The sequence below is a fragment of the Salvelinus namaycush genome, chromosome 25 (genome assembly GCF_016432855.1).
Source record: "Salvelinus namaycush isolate Seneca chromosome 25, SaNama_1.0, whole genome shotgun sequence".
Lineage (NCBI taxonomy): Eukaryota > Metazoa > Chordata > Actinopteri > Salmoniformes > Salmonidae > Salvelinus > Salvelinus namaycush.
Genome location: NC_052331.1, coordinates 21,571,443 through 21,577,452, shown reverse-complemented (window position 1 = coordinate 21,577,452; position 6,010 = coordinate 21,571,443).

Genomic DNA, 6,010 nt, shown 5'->3' with positions numbered 1-6,010 from the left:
TGGTAGCTCGGACCTAGTGGCCAGCCTCCTCCTGGGAGACAGTGGAGGCCTTTGTTCCCCTATCAGGCCTCACATTCCCAGAGCAGCCATGGGTCCCCTGAAAGGCAAAGTTCATGGGGAGGGATACAGCTCCATTCTCCTACACCATGGTTTCCAAATCCCGCCCCCAAGGCATACCTATTGAGTGCAGGGCAGGGATGTGGCTCAAGCCCTCGTTAAATAGGGCAGTCTCAGACAATGGCTTTGGACAGAGGTGCTTGAGGTAGTTGTTACGCATCTAAGGAGCCATTTGAAAGACATGCAGTTTGGCACCAAAGGATTAGACTATTACATAAAGGGTCAATGCATCTAGATTGGAGAGCGGAGGCAGCCATGGATGGAAAAAATAATAATTTCAAGACTTATGTTTAAAAGAAAGAAAGAAAGGTAAATGGGGGCTTTGAGCTGAAATAGTACTGTATATAGTCTTATCATGAAAAATAGACAGCTATTTTTTTTAAACACACTAGTGTTCAAAAGTTTGGGGTCACTTAGAAAAGTCGCAAGGTGGCTCTAACCAGAACAGAAAGAGGAGTGGGAGGCCCCGGTGCACAACTGAGCAAGAGGACAAGTACATTAGTGTCTAGTTTTAGAAACAGACGCCTCAAGTCCTCAACTGGCAGCTTCATTAAAGAGTACCCGGAAAACACCAGTCTCAACATGTCATGCTGGCATGAATGATTTGGGAGACAGACGCAGGAATGCATAATAGGGTTTTAAATTGTACCCAAATTATGGAGTGCCGTGTAAAGGCACGGGGACGAAGACCAAACAAACACATAACAAAAACACAGGGTTGAAACCCAAACAAAAGAGCGAGGAGTACCATAAATATATAACACATGCGCACAATGATTAACACACGGGATGAGACCTGTAATCATCTGCGCAATCCACAAGGGCACGAAATCCCAAAATACACAGCACAGGTACTCACACGCACCAACGGACATTGTAACATTTGTGGACAGCCCAATGCAAACCAAAGGGCACACTTATACAGGTACTAATCAGTGGGAATAGAGGACAGGTGTGCGTAATGAAAGTTCCGGAGTTTTGCGGGTACTATTTAATGAAGCTTGTGAGGCGTCTGTTTCTCAAACTAGACACTCTAATGTACTTGTCCTCTTGCTCAGTTGTGCACCGGGGCCTCCCACTCCTCTTTCTATTCTGGTTAGAGCCACCTTGTGCTGTTCAGTGAAGGGCGTAGTACACAGCGTTGTACGAGATCTTCAGTTTCTTGGCAATTTCTCGCATGGAAAAGCCTTCATTTCTCAGAACAAGAATAGACTGACGAGTTTCAGAAGAAAGTTCTTTGTTTCTGCCCATTTTGAGCCTGTAATCGAATCCACAAATGCTGATGCTCCAGATACTCAACTAGTCTAAAGAAGGACAGTTTTATTGCTTCTTTAATGAGTACAACCGTTTTCAGCTGTGCTAACATAATCGCAAAATGGTTTTCTAATGATCAATTAGCCTTTTAAAATGATCAACTTGGATTAGCTAGCACAACGTGCCATTGGAACACAGGAGTGATGGTTGCTGATAATGGGCCTATGTAGATATTCCATTAAAAATCAGCCGTTTCCAGCTACAATAGTCATTTATAACATTACCAATGTCTACACTGTATTTCTGATCAATTTGATGTTATTTTAATGGACCAACAAAAAGTGATTTTCTTTCAAAAACAAGGACATTTCGAGGGCCTCCCGGGTGGCGCAGTGGTCTAGGGCACTGCATCGCAGTGCTAACTGCGCCACCAGAGTCTCTGGGTTCGCGCCCAGGCTCTGTCGCAGCCGGCCGCGACCGGGAGGTCCGTGGGGCGACGCACAATTGGCATAGCGTCGTCCGGGTTAGGGAGGGTTTTGCCGGTAGGGATATCCTTGTCTCATCGCGCTCCAGCGACTCCTGTGGCGGGCCGGGCGCAGTGCGCGCTAACCAAGGGGGCCAGGTACACGGTGTTTCCTCCGACACATTGGTGCGGCTGGCTTCCGGGTTGGAGGCGCGCTGTGTTAAGAAGCAGTGCGGCTTGGTTGGGTTGTGCTTCGGAGGACGCATGGCTTTCGACCTTCGTCTCTCCCGAGCCCGTACGGGAGTTGTAGCGATGAGACAAGATAGTAATTACTAGCGATTGGATACCACGAAAATTGGGGAGAAAATGGGATAAAATTTATAATATTTTTTTTTTTTAAACAATTAAAAAAACAAGGACATTTCTAAGTGACCCCAAACTTTTGAACGGTAGTGTAAATACAACAATACCTACCATAGCTTGTGACATCTGACTGTCCAGAATAAATCGACAGTAAATAAAGACGTACATACACCCTGATGGTTCACAATGTATTTTTCCATTCCCTTAGAGGAAAATGTAAATCTGAGGCAGAGCCCCCTGGCCGCTGTTGTTCCCCCATCCAAAAGAATTGGAGCAGACACTTCAGGCTAGGCCATGATGTCCCCACGGAGGATTTGTTTAATGGAAATTTTGTGTAAGAGTACATCCCCTGAGGTACACTGAGCTGTAACAAATCACAAAGACGTGCTCCAAAGTATGACATTTAGCCGCTGCTGGCATCACAAATCATTCACTCCAGGATATACAAACCATTGCACACGGGTCCAGCCAACCATCACCGTAAAATATGTTCCCCTCCAACACCACCCTCTCTTCTCTTTCCTTCTCTCATCCCTCCACACTCTAATTTCTACTAAATACCAAGTCCAATGATGGACAGGTTCTTAATTAAAATGATTGACGTGTTCTTAATTGGATATAAGCCCAGGTGGGACAAGATGTTCTGTTCAAATATGTTTAGTTCAGAGCTGTGTGATTGTGAAGTGAACATCGAGCTATACTGTATGTGCAGTATAGGCAGGTGTACAAATAACATACAGTACTTGACGTATAACGATGAATCCCGATAATGAAAAAGGTGAGGCTTTGACCCGGCGCTGCAGCATTACACAAGTCTGTGCTCTGTTGGGGGAGAGACTGTGAGGGAAAGTTAGCCCAGGGAGGGAGCGGGAGATGGGAGGAGGCTGATCCAGAGAGGTGGGTGGGTACATGTTTCTGATGTGGACGGGAATGAGCTCCGACAGCTAGACTAAGGATGGAGGAAGGAGCTTATTTCACGGCTGATTTGTTTTAATATCTGGAGCAACAGCAGGAGAGCATGTGTGGTAGAAGGCTAAGGAGAGGGGGATCGAAGCCAGGCAGTGGAAGAGAGAGGCAGGGATTGGAGAGAGGATGAGAGTTGTGTGGTGGGGAGGAAGGGATACATTGAAATGTTGGAGAGAGAAGAAGAAGAAGAGAGAGGGAAAGGAGGTTGAGGGTTTATATAACAGGAGACTTAAGAGAAGGGAACATGAAAGGAGGCACGTGATCATGGCTACAGTAGTCTACAGAAGGTGAGAGGATGGAGGGAGAGAAAGAGAAAATAAGAGCGATAGATGTTGGCTGAATGAGAACAGAGAGGGAGAGATCAGAGAGACAAAGAATTAATGAATGATAGAATGAGAGAACAAGATATCGAGAGAGGGAGACTAGAGGGATAGACCAGAGAGAGAGGGAGAGAAAGACAGAGGGAGAGGGGTTGGTCTCTAGAAGAGAGAACCAGGGTAGTCATGTGTCGAAGCTGCAGGCGAGGGGAGCAGTGTGCTCATGGCTGAAAGCTGGGCTGGACGAGATGATGTCAGGTGATGGCTCAGGCTCAGAGAGACTTAAAGGAGAGCAGCCCTTTGATGTGATCAGAGATGAAGAGCAGAATGGAGCTGGATGAAAGGCCTCAGAGCTGAGAGAGAAAGAGAGAGAGAGATTGGGACACATGTATCAGATGCTCAGCAGGGTCTGTTCACACTCACTGTTCTTAGGCAAAACCACATGACTAACAACATTGGTCACTTTATGAAACACAAAGCCTTCACTATCTCCTCCTTGAATATCCAAGGCCTGAGGTTGTCTGCCTTTGGCCTGAAGAGCAGGAACCTGGACTTCACCAAAGAAATCAGAAATACAGACATTGTCATCCTACAAGAATGGTATAGAGGAGATGCACCCACTGGTTTCCCTCCAGGTTACAGAGAGCTGGTAGTCCCATCCACCAAACTACAGGGAAGGGACTCAGGGGGTATACTAATTTGGTATAGAGCAGACCTAACTACCTCTATTAAATGAATAAAAACAGGAACATTTTACATTTGGCTAGAAATTCAAAAGGAAATGATCAACAGAGAGAAATGACACCCTCAGCACACAGGGGGACAAACACCTACCTGGAGGGGACCGCATTCCCTCCTCAATATGCCGCCCTAGACACAGCTACATCAACATAACCAACAAAAGCGGGTCACAACTCCTGCAGCTCTTTCATGCTGGGTATGTACATAGTCAATGGTAGGCTTCGAGGGGAGTCCTATGGTAGATACGCATACAGTATAGCTAATTAGTGGCAGTAGAACTGTAGACTGACCTTAACCCAGAGTCTCTCAGAGCGTTCACAGTCAGCCCACTGACAACCCTAACAGACCACAGCAAAATCACAGTCTACTTGAACAGAGCAATGCTCAATCATGAGGCATCAAAGCCAAAGGCACTGAATAATATTAAGAAATGCTATAGATGGAAAGTCGTGTGTAAACCTACCAAAAAACAATTAGGGAACAACAAATTCAATCCCTTTTAGACAACTTCCTGGACAAACGTTTCACTAATAGTGAAGGTGTAAACTTTGCACTAGAAAACCTAAACAGTATTTTTGACCTCTCAGCTTCCCTGTTAAATCGAAAATTTTCAAACAGACATCTTAAGAAACCTAAGAAAATGTATAACAATGGCAAATGGTTTGATGAAGAATGCAAAACCTAAGAAAGACATTTAGAAGCCTATCCAACCAAAAACATAGAGACCCATAAAACCTGAGCCTTCGCTATGGTTAATCACTAAAACAATACAGAAATACACTACGGAAAAAGAAGGAACAGCACATCAGAAATCAGTTCAATGTAATTGAAGAATCCATAGAATCTACCACTTTTGGGAAAATTGGAACACACTAAACAAACAAAAACAGGAAGAGTTATCTATCCAAAATGGAGATGGATAAACCACTTCTCTAATCTTTTTGGCTCTATAACAAAGAACAAACAGCAAAAACATATACATGCTCAAATACAAATCTTAGAATCAATTACTAAAGACTACCAGAACCCAGTGGATTCTCCAATTACATTGAATGAACTACAGGACAAAATACAAACCCTCTAACCCAAAAAGGCCTGTTGTGTTGATGGTATTGTAAATTAAATTATGAAATATACAGACCACAAATTCCAATTGGCTATACTTAAACTCTTTAACATCATCTTCAGCTCTGGCATCTTCCCCAATATTTGGAACCAAGGACTGATCACTCAAATCCACAAAAGTGGAAACAAATTTGACCCCAATAACTACCGTCTGATATGCGTCAACAGCAACCTTGGGAAAATCCTCTCCATTATCATTAACAGTAGGCTTGTACATTTCCTCAGTGAAAACAATGTGCTGAGCAAATGTCAAATTGGCTTTTTACCAAATTACAGTATGACTGACCACATATTCCCCCTGCACACCCTAATTGACAAACAAACAAACCAAAACAAAGGCTAAATCTTTTCATGCTTTGTTGATTTCCAAAAAGCTTTTGACTCAACTTGGGTTGAGGGTCTGCTATACAAATTGATGGAAAGTGGTGTTGGGGGAAAAACATACGACATTATAAAATCCATGTACAAAAGTGTGCGGTTAAAATTGGCAAAAAACACACACATTTCTTTCCACGGGAACATGGGGTGAAACAGGTATGCAGCTTGAGCCCCACCCTCTTCATCATATATATCAACAAATTGGTAGGACACTAGAACAGTCTGCAGCATCCAGCCTCACCCTACTAGATTCTGAAGTCAAATGTCTACTGTTTGCTGATGATCT